This window comes from Asterias amurensis, chromosome 2 (assembly GCF_032118995.1).
Source record: "Asterias amurensis chromosome 2, ASM3211899v1".
In the NCBI taxonomy this organism is placed as follows: domain Eukaryota; kingdom Metazoa; phylum Echinodermata; class Asteroidea; order Forcipulatida; family Asteriidae; genus Asterias; species Asterias amurensis.
The window spans coordinates 25,763,986-25,779,317 of NC_092649.1; the positions used below are offsets into that span (position 1 = coordinate 25,763,986).

The 15,332-nt window shown below is 38.3% G+C and overlaps 1 protein-coding gene across 4 annotated transcripts in view; it reads right to left on the reverse strand.

Annotated features, from left to right (window-relative positions):
* LOC139954402 (uncharacterized) overlaps nucleotides 1-15,332 on the reverse strand; it is a 130,299-nt gene that overhangs the window by 111,038 nt on the left and 3,929 nt on the right. The gene's annotated exons all lie outside the window — the stretch shown is intronic.

Genomic DNA, 15,332 nt, shown 5'->3' on the forward strand with positions numbered 1-15,332 from the left:
GAGTGATGCTTGTATGGATCATTATATTCTACTTTTAAAATATCTTTCTAATCATATGCATTTTATAACAAATGAATACAAACGCTTTTCAAAGACCAACTCGACTGATCCAAGGCAACGTGTTCCTTTAATACTTGGTCTTACTCTCTTTCTTGGGATTACTTTGGAGGATGTCCTGTACTTACTTCTGAGCACTTACATTACATTCATAGACTACGTGTAGGCCTATACATGTAGATGTGTTTGAGTAAATAAGAAGTACAGTACTTATATTATAAACCATTGTCAAATGGAGGACTTTTGGACGGTGCTTTTTCAAAGAACTTTCTCATCAGTTAAGTGCTCAAACCAAATCGCAATGATTTTTGCACTAAAAAATAAAACAATAATAAAGACCACAAATAAAAATGTACTGATTGGTTCTGAGTAAATCCTACATGTTTGAACTTCCTGTACATTCTGGTCCGGAAGTATCAAAAAGGGTTTACACCTACATGTAACTGTATTAGTAGCCAGCCATGTACAGGTCAAGGAAGTTTATCTCCGAATAAATAACAACCCAGACAGCCACCTCATTAGTCATGTGCTACATATATGCCTGCTCACAAAAGACATGCCCCCCTCGCTGCTAAGAAAAACCTTTCCAACTGCCTCTTCAGCGAAGTCTAAGGTCCAAATGTTTCAATACACTTTGACAACCCCCCCCCCCCCCCCCCCCACAAAACCCGGTGAAGAAAACATATCACTCTTTCTAAATTACAAAATGACTTTTGGGGCACGAGATTTCTCCTTCTACACATCAAAAAATTAAAGCCAGCCAAATTGATAACTACATATGTATGTATTATCTTTTTTTGTAAATTTTCTCGAACAGTTTAAAAATACGCAAAGGCACACTGTCACACCTTGTTTTTTTTTGGTCAGGTAATGTGCCTTGTGTTATTATTAATTTGTTTGAAGTTCAACAGACAATTGTGTATCCGAGCATATTTTGATTCAGAAACCCTTTGGGGTACTTCTGCATGTGGTTGAACGGAGCATAAAAAGCAACGTAATCGGTCGCTGGGAACGTTTGAAAGGAATTTACCGACAGCTTTTGTGGTGAATTTTAAAAGCTTTTGTTAGCCCATCTGTAATTATTTGTGGTTGGATAGTTGGTGAGAAATGAAAATTTACATGCATAATGTGTGTACGCATTGTCCGTTTATAATGTGCATTTTAAACAGTTTCAATCGCCCGGCCGGCAACTGTCTGATTTTGTCGAAAGGTCTTTCTTCTGGTACTTGTACCTTGTACTGGTATAATATTTTTCACAGATCAATGTAATTCTAAATCTGGTTTCAGATTTTCTCCCCCTTTCTTAATTATTTGTGTGCAAATTTGACAAAGCTGAGCAAAAACATGCAGTCGACTATAAACTGATCTAGACCAATAACCAGAGCACCAGTAAAATAAAACAAACACATAAATGTGACTGGTCCACCAAGCAAGGATTAAGTTCTGTATAATGTATCTTCTTTCCAAATTGAGAATAAGGTTGGTCTAATGTTTTTTTCCCTGCCTTCACCTCTGTGGAACCCTGGCTCAAATTGGGCTCCCACTGAATTTTAAACAAGTTCAGAATGTTTCTGCTTGGTGTTTATCATAGTTTTCAAAGCCCAGTACGGCAATTTGGAGCATCCATGGTATTCTCTTATAAAATAAAAGTGTTTTTGAATATCGACCAAAATGTACGCATATCGGCACACACAAATCACGCATATCGGCCCGATACGCTAGCTCGCGCACGGAGAGATTCCTATTGTTTGTGTTGGGTCCATGCAAGTACATGAACAGCATTAAAGATGTGTGTTGTGGTGGCATACACATAATATTCTGGTTCAATTACCAATTTTATTTTCACCACCTTTCTGGGTTCATTGGCCAGAGAGGGAGAAACACCGAGTTATCAGACGCTAGCTCCAGGATGCTCTACATCATCTGCATACACGCGGCACCGTTTATTACAAGAGCAATTATTGACTAACATGAATGTCAATAAAAACTAATTACATGTAGCTGACGAAGCAGTCTTGTCTGCTTTACTGCCTGGGAATCCTAAGTGGTAGAGTGCTATTTGTTTTTATAGATCTTTTTAATAGATCGCTGTTTACTCCTGGACACAATTATCACTCGAAATTGCGTGGTTTCCTTTTCTCTCGTCGACAAACACGGTCGGCCATTTATGGGAGTAAAATTTCAAATGAAAACCATGCAATTTCGAGGCAAATGTGTGTGGATCATTGTATTCTACTTTTCAAACATCTTTCTAACTATCATGCATTTTATAACAAGCGGTTACAAACGCTTTTCAAAGACCAACTCGACTGATCGAAGGCAATGTGTTCCTTTAACTAATGATGTATTATAGCAACGTGGTCATAAAGGGTAGGCCTACATTATACACTGGAGCGACCCCTTTTCTTCCATCGACATGAACAATGCATCGCACACCATAAAAAATGTCTCATGCAACACAAATTTATGTAGCCTGCAAATTTAGCCCTGACTCATCCTCCATAATTCAATTCTGTGTGCAAATAAGTTCAAAAATATTAACAAAGTAAATTTCTGGGTAAACAATAATGCCTTCTGGCACAAAAAGAAAATTACAAAAATGTGCGGTTGGCTACTGTTTAAAGGCACTGGACATGTTTGGTAATTTTAAAAGACCAATATTCTCACCTGATGTATTCCCAAAATATAATTCGTAAAAATAACAAGTGAAAATTTGGGCTCAATTCGTGATCAAAAGTTCAAGAGAAAAGTGAAAGAAAAAACACCATTATTGCATTATTGTGTATTCTTTCAGAGATGCATAACAAAAGGCACAGCTGACGTCTCTTATTATTTGAGTGAGAAATTACATTTTTTTTTTTAAACTGTGTTACTTCAGAGGGAGCTGTTTCTCAAAATGAAACACTATCAGCAGCTCTCCATTGCTCGTTTCTACTTTGGTTTTGATGCTAACAATTACTTTGAGTAATTACTAATAATGTCCAGGGGTTGATGCTTTAACTGTGAACTGTCTATGGGTATGTTCAGACAGCGTACTAACTTAGACCCGAACCGGTCTAACTTTTACGAGCAGCGGGGGGTGGTCGTAAAAATAAAAACCCATTGCGTTCAGACAGCACAGAGTTAAACCCGATCCGGTTTATCTTCGGTTTTAAGAGGTCAAAGTAGACGCGACCCCGTTGCTCTACATCCGGTTTTATTCATCAGATTCACGCACCGAGTATGCCGAGATACTGAGTGCCCCATGCCCTGGATGATCAGACAGGGCATAATTATTGGATACAAATGGCTCACTCGAACGCGGTAACAGTTTTACCGTTGGGAGGATATGGGCACTTAAAACAAACATGAACACGACTCGAAATTATTTTTTTAAACAAACAAAATATTGATACAAACCGCCGAGAAAACTCACCAAAATATTGTCCATATCCATGAAACAGAACACGTTTCATTTTTGTGTTTTGTTTTATACCACCGTTTCCTATTTAAAAAATACTTTTAGTTTGTACTTCAATCGATTGGAAGTTGCGATCTCTCAAAAGCTGGTGCCGCGATTTTTATTCCGATTCGTTCATAAACACAACTACATACGTGCAAGTTACGTAAACACATGTACTTTGCAGTATTTTCCCAACTTCCCAACAACGTGGTGATATTGCTGGCGTAGGGAATTTCCCCTACACACAGCCTCGCGCCCACTGCAGTTCATTCTCCTAGATTGAAAGTACAGCACGCTAGTAACGGTGACGGCAATAGAAAGGCACATCAACGGGATCGGTGATGGATAACTATGGGATATCAGAGATTGATCACTATGGGATGGCAGCGCTGTACACATGTGAGAAGCATTACAATATATGCTTCTTCGATGCGCTCGTAGTATACGCATGAAAAACAGTTTCAATTTATTGTAGGACACTCAACAAAAAAAGCTTGGAAAATATAATTTTGTTTCAGAATTTAATGAATCATGGGCGTGGGCCTGTGTTAAACTGCATACACCGATCGAGAGGGTTTCGCCAACTCGGTAAGCGGCAAGAAATTAATATAAATACTCGGTGCTTTTCAGCATCAGAGGCAACAGAAACCGTATACAAGCACTCCGGGTCCCGGGCGTGTGCATTGAACCACACAATGGGTCGTCCGTTGTGAGTTAAAACCGGATGTCATTCTGTCCACACGCAGTGTTAAAAGATAAACCCGAACCGGTTTAGACTTAGACCGCCTCGCTGGACGGTTTAAGTTTTGGGGTTTAAACCCGATCCGGTCTAACTTTATTTGCGTTCACACGCACAAAAGTTGAACCCGAACCGGTCTAAGTGGACTTAGACCAACTTTAGCACGGCGTGTGAACGACCTCTGTGTTTATAGGCCTATAAACCAACCATCAGTTACATATTTCTCACTTTCCACCGGGTTAAACCACAAGTTTCCCCCTTTCCCCGAACCCATGCTGCTATTGTTGAGCAAGGACTATGGAACAAAACGTCTCATTTCAACGTGGCATTCAGAATCTTTTGAATAGATTGAGAACATTTGTTGAATAAAGGCCATTCAGCATCTGTGTAAATTAACTCCATTGTTCACCTTTTCCATTTACGACTTCTAGTACAGCTCCATTACCCAAGGTTTATTCTATAGAAATTTCTATAGAAATAGGTTAAAAAGAGTGACTCACATGGCTTAAATTTATTGCCATTTGATTTGAATGAATAATTCTGAAGAAAAAAAGAGAATATAACTGAAATAACACAATTTTCACGTGAAATTTTAACACTGAGTTCTTCAATGATGAACATTACATCTCAATAATTATGTTAATATGGGGAATTTTAACTGAAACTGTTGAAATGCATTGTGTTAAAAGGATGATTGATTTGGTTTGGCTTTACACCATATACAATAATAAACACTCCAGGAAAACAAAAGTTCCTGGGTATGTTTTTGTCAGTGGTGGGGAGGGGAGGGTGTCATGGCCCAGGAGGAGGGGGCAGGGCATATCTTCGTCCTTCGGATGAGACACAAAGACATCTATATCTTGTAAAGTCCCCTGTGTTTCAGGTGTTGCACACAAAAGAACCCAGCTACAAGTGTACACATACAAAAAACTAAAAAATGGGGTTTCCCCAGTGGTTCTTGCAGCGGCTGAGTGCTAAATGCCACACAGCACATTGTACACCCACTAAAGCTTTCTGACTTTTTTTGAAACAAATCTGTTTCATTTACAGAAAGCTTACGACGCCCGTCAATCTCTTTTTTGAAAAGAATGCTTGGTAGAACTACAGTCACGATTCCCATTCCTTGGATTGTAATACCTTAACCTATACATGCACCATAAATACATGTTTCTATCAGCTGCAACCATTTTGCTTGCGTTGCAGTCATCATCAAGATTTCACAAAAGGTTATGTACATAAAATACATTCATAATTATATCCAGGACATATGGTTTCCTTGACAGAAACCAAATTCAGTTCACTCCAGGAAATCAATTAGCAGACCAGCAGATTGGACGAAGGAGTGTGTTTTTTTAATCTGATGATTTTGACATTTCAAATTGTGGTGATAGGAAGCATTACAATTTTGGAGCTTTAAGCTTACTGCATTCTCTGCAGGGTTCTCTTTATTGCGAGTGTATCGGCCAATACGCGCAAATTGCATGCCAATGCATGCGGATTATGTGAGAGATACGCGTTAATTTCAACTGATTAAAAAAAAATATTTAATTGTACTTTTTTTATTTCCAAAACATCATAAAAAGAAAACTTTAGAATTAGAATGCTCCAGATTACACAGTAGGGCTTCAGTTCAGTCTGCTTCGGCCAAACAAAGATGCAGGTCGAGAATGCCCCACAGTTTTGAAAAATCCTGTGGAGAGCCCTGGTCTTTAATTCTATTTTGAGGTACGCAGTGCTTTAAACTAGGCCCAGATGTCTCCAAATTATCTCAACATTATTTGTCAAGTAAATTTCCAGGTCTTTGTCAATGAATGATGCTTTAAAAGTTTGTCAAAACATAATATCTTTAAAGAATGACCTTGTTAAAACAGTTATAATAGTCTTCGGGGGGGGGGGGGGGGGGGGGGTAGCAAACTACACATTTTTGAATCTGTATCAAGCTTACAAAATCAGAATTTACAATTACCAATGTTTCCATTTTCCCTGAGCCATAATGGTTATTAGTGGGTATGTACAGTAGTTGACAACTGACATCAAAACAGATAGGCCTACAACTTTTTTTTCTATTTAACTTACACCAACCAAAATAATATAAAAATAATAATCAATCACATCGTTAACATGACAAAATAATTAGAAAGCTTCTTATTACCAACCAAAATGACCTACTTGGTGTGTCAACAAGATATAATGACCAAGCCTGACATTTCGACCTTAGCACAGTCTTTCTCGAAGGTATAGTAAACATGACCAATACCTTGAACAAAAACAATTGTTGAAAATACACAGGAAAACAAACACTAGGCCTATACACACACACACAAACAAAAACATAACTATTTTTTTCACTGAAAAGCTACTTGCTTTCTAAACTTCAGCAAGTTCGGATTAAATCCTGAATGTCAAACCTTGTTGACTTTTCATTGGACTCAGACAAAGATCAATTCAAAGTCTAACACTAAAATCCACGACAGGTAAAACCATTGCACACATATCTGGTGTAGCAGTTTCCACTGAGTCACTACTAAAACGCGATACCCAAACACAGGGGGAACCAGATACACAATAGGGTAGAAGCAGACAATGAAGGTGGTTCTACAAATAACAGGAGACCCAAACACATGGTGTATACAAAAGAAGATCAACAGAATAGTGGGAATAGTCATTGTGTGGTATCTGATTTGACCCTGTCTTGCCCCACACATCTCTCTACGGTTTAGGTCCGGGTTTGGGCTGGCTTACCAAAGCATTCTTGGTAAACAACGACACCTGTAGCTAGTTGGCTGGGTCCATTCTATTTACCCGATTCCGACTGCAGACCGTTGCACATCGTGGCTAGACATGCTAGACGGTACACTAGCTCATTCAAGGATCCTGACTTCAATCTCGCTCGCTACGTTACCATATTACACCAAAATTAATTCTGGTTTTTGCTTTAAGTATTCAAGACAGGGTTTGATGATTACTAAAATAAACTGATTTTATAATGAAAGCTTTGATCTACAGGTCATAAAAAACAGCCTAAGAATATTAAAAGTATCTCATTGTAATGTAATGGCACATCTATGAAAATCCCCCAAAATGTGATAAAGGTCACAACAAGAAAACCATAAGGCCAAGTACCGCACCTTTGACCTTCAATGTATTGAGGCCTATCATGTAGACATATTCATGTACATGTACATTGTAAGACCAAGATTCTGTGTGGAAAGCAACATTTTCATCTTATTATGCCTGCTATTTCATCACAGAGCCAAGGCCACCTTTCTCATGGGTGGGCTTACATTTTCAGACTATTAAGATACACACAACACAATGTACATGTACACTGTGGGTGGGAGAATATTTGAGGTGGGCAATAAGGGCAAGATCAGGGCAACAGGGGCAATTGGCCTTAAGTGGACTCCCTGAAATTCCCGGTCATGACATTGTACGGAGGAAAGAAAGGGAATTGCATTTATGGCACAATTCTTCAAAGTTTAGAACACCTGACATTAGCAGTGCTTGGGTAAGAAATTGTGAACTGAATTTTGATTCAAGTGGGATGTTAACCAAGCCCACAAAACCGAAATACAAGGGAAAAAACCCAGCACCAGTAGGGCCTACATTGTGTTTGTGTGCATCAGTACAATCAGTCAAGTTCGAACTACATTTGTACCTCTAGCTTCCGGGTAATCTCGACGGTCTATGTAGTTGGTAAGCCACTGCTCTAGAATTTCAAAGGTCGGGGGTTCGAATCATACACGAGCAACTTTCATCACCTGTAATTTTTTTCACAGAGCTCGGGAAAGTACTGAGTATACAGTGCTATCACATGTGTATACGGGTACTTGTAACCAAAATGAATACAATCACTGTTATTGATTTTGTGTTGTCCTTCCATCACACCATAGAGTAACTCTATGATCACACATCAGCCATACCATACCACCACCATGACCACACAGAAACATTATTGACATGTACCTAGGCAAGGTCAGAGGGTAATAGAGAATGTAAAGTGGGAGGTGGATCTGGGAGAAATGGATCGGAAGAAATCTCTCCAGTCCTCATGGCCCACTTCTAATCTATCCATCACGGTTGGATCAACCTATCAGGTGGAACCCATCCTCACAATGCGCGTCAACCATACTGTAACCACGTTTTGGGAATCAATCTTTTTTTCCGATATATCTTGACTTCAAAAAACGCAGACAGGATAGGCGCGTGTACAATAAGTGCACAGTGTACCATGAAATGGGTCAACAGTAAAATACCCTGTGTGCAGTAATGGCTATTATGCGGTATAAGACTAAGAGAACCAGACTACAAGTATCTTAGCAGCCGACCTCAGTTCTGAGATGAACACGCATTTAGTGGATGCATTACAAAGTTGACAAATTTCTATATGGAAACATTAAGATCAGGTCACCATCATTTTGGTGGAAATAAAAATGTCAGCATCATGTCTGGTAAATGTAAAAAAAATAATTATGTTAACAATTTTCAGTTTTTAGGCCTGGCTACAATGTCAAATTTAATACAGTGTTTGCATTTCCCAGAACAACTGATACTGGGTATAGTTACCATAGTATACAGTGTATGTCAATTGAATACAACAACTGTGTACTTAGTAAGCTAAAAATGTAATGTACACCTTATATTATACGTGTACAGCAGAGAGCTATCTTACAGGTTACACTCGAAGGAAGTCTTTCTCTTTTAGAGAACTGGATCCATGACTACATACATGTACGTAACTGAAACAATATCCAAAACAGAGTGAGACCAAGCAAGAAGTTTGTATAGACACCAGCTATTGCCTTTGATTGTCCAGCTCTTTGTATTCATAATTCCTTCAAACAGTTGAGTTCCATTATAATTTGTTCTTCAAATGAATTATTCAGTTCCCACAAAGAAGACTTTCTTGCAAAAACAACCTTAATGGAAACAACAGCAGAGGTGGGAACAGTCACAAATCCAAATTCTACCAAGCTAACCGCTGATTTCACAATGACTAGAACAGTTATGTAATTGTCCTCTAAACTGAATCTCAATTTCTTCATTTGTGCATGAGAGAGATTCATGGCTGTTGGCAGCTTGGTGTTTCCCCTTGTGGGATTTTGCCAAGTTCCCTTGACTGGAAGATTGTGAAGACAGACAGAAAAATGTTGACAGTAAAAAGGGGGTCTGAAAATAGGATCACAATTTTGAAAGGTACACATTATTCCTCCATGACATTACGCGATCGCGTACATCAAAGTCGACAATGATGGGGTTTCTACGGTAACCCTGGAGCTAATTCCAAGGGGCTTCTAGCCCAAGAAGTATCCTTGCAGCACTTAGAAAAATATTGGTAGATCAAAGAGCTGAATTGCAATCAATTGGAAGACAATCACATATTCTTTTTCGAAACAAAGAAAACGTCTGGAAATTCCTCATCCCTCAATGAAAGTCAAGGTCTCCTCTTGAACTACGCCTTCAAAACCATTTGACTTCTTCTATTGTGTATGCATGGAATGCTCACTTCAGATCCTACATACTGTACACAGTGCATACCAACATGAACCAGCCCCGTGTTTGACAAGAATCTTTACATAAAATCAGTGTATCCTTGGTTTGATTTCCACTACAATGACTTGAGACCACTCTGCACACAATTAGAGGATGAATCACAAACTAGAGAGACACAGTGCATTGTGTGTACATCAGAGAAGTGACACACAGTGAGACATTGTACACCATGCTGAGATGGGCAGCCAAGAAGCCACTGGAACATGGAGCTGTAATTTGAAAAGTCTGCAGTGGATATTTAAAAAAGCAATGCACTTTCAGGACAAGTACAATTTTTTAGTGATGCATACATAGTACATGTAGTAATAGAAAGAGTGTTTACTACATGTACGTATACACAAGGAGGAAGGAATACGTACTTCCTTTCTCCATGCTATAATCCTGCAAAATTAAATAAAAATAGGAATAGGTACAGTGCATTCTGCTTGACAGAAAAAGCCAGACTCCTACAATGGATGAATGCCTCCTCGTGCAATTTCTATTCTCTTTTGAAATACATGTACATGTATCTCAGGCCCAATCTCAATTATTTTACCATTTTGTCTGTGTTCAGAGTACACTCCAAATAACATTTTAAGTCCACTCAAAGATACTCACAGTGTACTATACTTCATCTATCATCTGCCTGACCCTCTCACCATCAACTAAAAAAAGAACATGTCTTTATTGTGCATGTACATGTTATAGCACAAACACTCACCAGTTTTCCCTGCAGTCAGCAGCAATTCCTGAAATCAATTGCAAGAGCTCGTTCATAAACACCAAACTGGACTTTTTGGATAACACCATTTGAAAAAAATATCACATTAGTCATTTCCTTCCGTAGAAAAAGGTGTAAAATGTTTTCCAAGAATTTATCTTTTGAGAAAAATAGTTCATCATAGGAATGACGCAATCAAATATATTTCTAATTACAATACATGGATTGGGATTATAATGCTATGCGCTGGCCGAATCCCATGGTCAAATCAAACCGTCCATCTGCTTTTGATACAACCCACATGCTCATTAATTATGATAACCAGGCTATTGATTTACTTTTTATGAATGGGCGACCAGGACTAGCTCATTATACTATCTGAAGCCAGCAACACTTGTCTATTTAAACCGCAACCCCGAACCGTGACACACCTGGTGCACACATAAGGCACACCAGATATGACTTGGACATGAATGGAATTATTTCTCAGAATGTGGCTGTTCAATCAATAAAACCGTAGTAAATTATAATACTTTGAACCCAAATATTTTTACTTATTTTATTGGTATTTTTTTTTAAATAGTGTGTGTCTAAATTTTGCTATAACCTTTGGATTACTACACCGTTATCGGCTGGTACAGTTTGTTTGTTTGTGTGGTTTTGGTATTTGCTTTCGTTTCTTCCAACACCCCCCCCCCCCCCACCTCAAAGCAAAGAATTCTTGCACTTGTCAGATTTGATAAACTCGACTAAACAGATACGTGCACACCAATGCAGCAGGCTATGCCATCTTCGGTTTCCAAACAGTGTACCAAGCTCCAATAAATGTCCGCATCAAACCAGCAAATTCAGATGAACTAAGGTTTGTTTGCAGTTACTGTTGTTAACAAACTTTCTGAAACAGTCAGTTTCGCAATTAACCATCTGTTTCTTAAACAATTTTTTGAATCTGAGTTCAATGTCTTCTTCATTTTTTAGTAAAACCACATTTTAATTACAATTTGTACACTAGAAGGGGATGTCCTCTCCCATAATAAAATATTCTGTCCTGTGCCCCCTAACAAACAAATTGACAAAATAGGAAGACTGCCGAGTGCCGACACATACCGGAGGTTGTTGGTTTAAATCCCGCTCTTTTGGTAAATTTGGTATTTGTTCAACGCATACATTTTTACTATATAATTTACTTGTGGTTTAGGGAACAAAAAAAATGTCTGAAAATGCAGCTTCTATCGTCCATCTTTCTATTAAATGAACGTACAGTGTATCTAAAAGTTTGATGATCGTGAATGTTTATTTGAAGAAACCATCCTCACAGGCCCCTTATTTATCTATGCCATCATTTCGACATCCGACACGTTGGTTATTTGACATTTCAGATCGTAGACAGTTTACAGGATAATCTGTTACGATGAACATTCTATCCGATGTCAAATAAAGTACAAATGTAACATGAGGACGAAGGCATTTATACAGAGCTCACTAAATCGACGATGGGCAAGTATCACATAATTCAGAGAGAAATTGTCCAACACCAGTTAAGTAATATTTAGTTCTACATGTAAAGCCCACAGCCTTTTCAGTATTATTTTAGGTAAATTTTAGTTCATGGTTAAATGAACAACGTTTTAAGAACTGAATTGTTTTTAAAAACTCCAGAGTGAATTAAATGTCAAAGGAAAACAATCTTGTTTCAATTTGGGGAATTTTGAACAACATAATTGTTTCAGATAATGGAGGATCAGGTTAGCTCAGTGTGGTTCACAATCCACGCCTTTCACCTCTGTGGACCCCATTTCCAATCCTAACCTCAGACAAGAGATTAACCCTTGCATGGATTGGGGTTTCAGTCCCCGCATGTTTGCGTGGGTTTTCCTCTCCCACAAAGCTTAACATTTCTTGTTTCCCAGATCAGTAAATTGTGCTGAGCCTGGATGTGTAATAAAAAAAATTGTAATAATGAATTTGAAAGCAAGGGATCCAAGATCATTCAAGAATCCCACTCTTTAACGTCTACATAATCTGATTTACATCTTTTATACCCGCCTCGGCTCGGATTAAAGCTGTTTGCTAATAAATGCAGCATTGCACCCGCCACATGAAAATAGAGCAAGCGATTAGTGACAAATTGACAGCCGTCCTGGTTAGGTGAGAAGAAATGGACTGTGCAAGACGCGCTCCCCAAGGCGTTGTGGATAAGACAAATAATGGGTATCGCTGAATGCACACACACTGAATGAACGGAGGGGAGACAGGGGCAGAAAGAAAAATATAATAATAAACCCCGACTTATATTATAGCAGCATACGCTCCCGGTCGAAATTTGTTACCCCAAGTATGTTAGACGCTACATGTACATGACTCATCATTATGGTGTAAGCTGAACTGTCCCGTGTGCAGACCTACACTAATTGTACAGAGTTACACAGTGGGCTTTTGAGACTTGAAATGTGACACCTGGGTTTTTTCCTCTTTTTTCCTCACTCTCTCTCTCGCTTCTAATCTCCCATAGGCCTATAATATTATTTATCAGGAGAAAAATGCTGTAGAATGAGTCTACCATTAAGAATTGAAAGCTAAACATGTTTAGAATGTGAATCATTGGTGGAATGTCGTTGTCAGGCTCAATTTACAAAAGAAAGTTATATTAGATTTTAGAAGGACGATCATCCTCTAAAACACGGAAGCAAATAGGCCGAGAGAAACACACATTGTAAGAGGTGTACGTATGAGATCAGACAATGGATGTACGAGAGCAACTTTCTCATGTAAAAGATTTAGGTTTTTGAAACTGTAGGCCTATGCAATAAAATGTCCACAATGGTGTAAGACTAGTATTTTTAACCACTTAATTCCAGAAGGTTATGAGACACACATAATGTTCAAGACACATTTTATCAAACCAGTTTCCAAACCAGTTACAAGATATGGGTTGTTTCATGAACGATTGTTCTCTTTGGGCACCGGGGTACAGTACTTTATATTCATCCAAAGTAGTGCCAAGTTCCAGGATGCCTGGCTGATTATTGACGTAGCTTATTATATGGTCAAGGAGATGGCTGAGTCACGGTTACAACAAATTCTGTAAAATATTCTAAATTAAGAGAAAAGTACATCCCAGTGCAAACTTTGCTAAAATGATCAACCATACGACGTAATCACATGATCACAAAAATCTTGCATACAAGGTTGTCTGGTGGAAACAACTTAATTGAACTTAACTTGAATCTTAAACTTTTCAACCACCAACAGCATGCACAGCAATTTTCAATTGTTGATGTAAGCACATCTTTAATATTTTAAGGGACAAAATGTGAACACTTAAAGGAAAGCGGTGCAACCGAACAGTGTGGAGCTAATTGTAGCGCTTCCTGCATGAAAGATCAAGGCCTTGCGGTTCCTAAATTATAAATAGTTTAAATTATGTTTCCCCCCTTAAAGTTCAAGAATTATCATCTGTGAGCCAGTGACATTTGATGGCTAAACTGAAGGAGGAAAGGAGTGAAGGGAAAGCAATGGTTTTGCTATCTTGCTTTTAACTCAGTTGGAAATATTAATACGCAATTCAATATATCTGTCTGCCCTTGGGTAAACATGAAGGCGGTTCAAAGAGTCCCATGTTCAGAACAAACCATCTCTCTCATTGACCACATTTTCATCAGCATTTGCCTGGGCATAATTTCATTTGAGTACAAAACTTGCTTAGCACATAAAAGTATTGCTTTAACAGAAAACAGGTTACCAGCCAAAATTACATTTGATTGAATTGCTGTGACTGGTGGCCCCATTATTTGTTTGCTTAATGGCAATGAAATTTGTCAAGCGATATCTTAAACGGCTTTATGAATTTTGGCTCTAGTACGAGTATTCTACCTCCACAAGCTCAACCATGTCAAGTTTTCTGAAACAGACTGTGATTGTATCTTGATGCATATTGGTTGCATTCCAACCAGACACTATTATAATAGGATCCTTGACTACATTAATCAGATTATGGGTTTCTGGAAGACAATTAATTAATGTATGCAGAGTCATTCAATCTTTGACTAAACTTTGTCCCAACTCACTGCATCATGTACTTATTAGACTTTTCCATGACTTGACATTACCTTGTTCTGGTGTGAAATTTTCACCAGAATTGCTATCCAATACAAATATTTTTGTTAAGTCAAAAGACAGTAAAACTTCAAGATCTTTCTTAAATGTATGCTAGCGGTAGGCGTATAAAATTTTGTTTTGCATTTTAATACCAGACGGTTGCATGCAACTTTGATTGAATGCTTTGCCAAGGTGTGAAGTTTTATCAAATGAAAATAACAACAAATTTAATTTCATTTCATTTTGTACATCTTGTCACTGGACTTTATCACTGCATCAATCATACGATGTTCAATGCTGAATGTTTCATGCACAATGATCAATTTTTGTTTTACCTCTCCCCACAGCAACTTACATACTTATCATACTACTAGCCTTCGCCAGTTAAAATAACCTAGGTGTCACACCCCCTGTTCCATTCCTTGCCCTCATGGCATGCATGATTTCACATCCCAATAAATATGTCAGAACAATTTTTACAACTCGATCCCTTACACACCCGTATCTCCCACCCTTCGTTGGTTGCCAAGAATTTTCTTTAATTAAATTCATTCTTAATTTAAGAATATTTGGTGATCAAGATTATTATTTTTTATATTGCTCTGGAAACCAATTCAGTCTTGCTAGTGTCTCTGCTGACTGTCGATGGATGAGCATCCTTGGGGATCTGAGTAAATCTCCCTGGGGTCTCGCTGTCGTGTGAATTTACTCAAAGATGTTATTTAATACAAGATAGTTCTGGA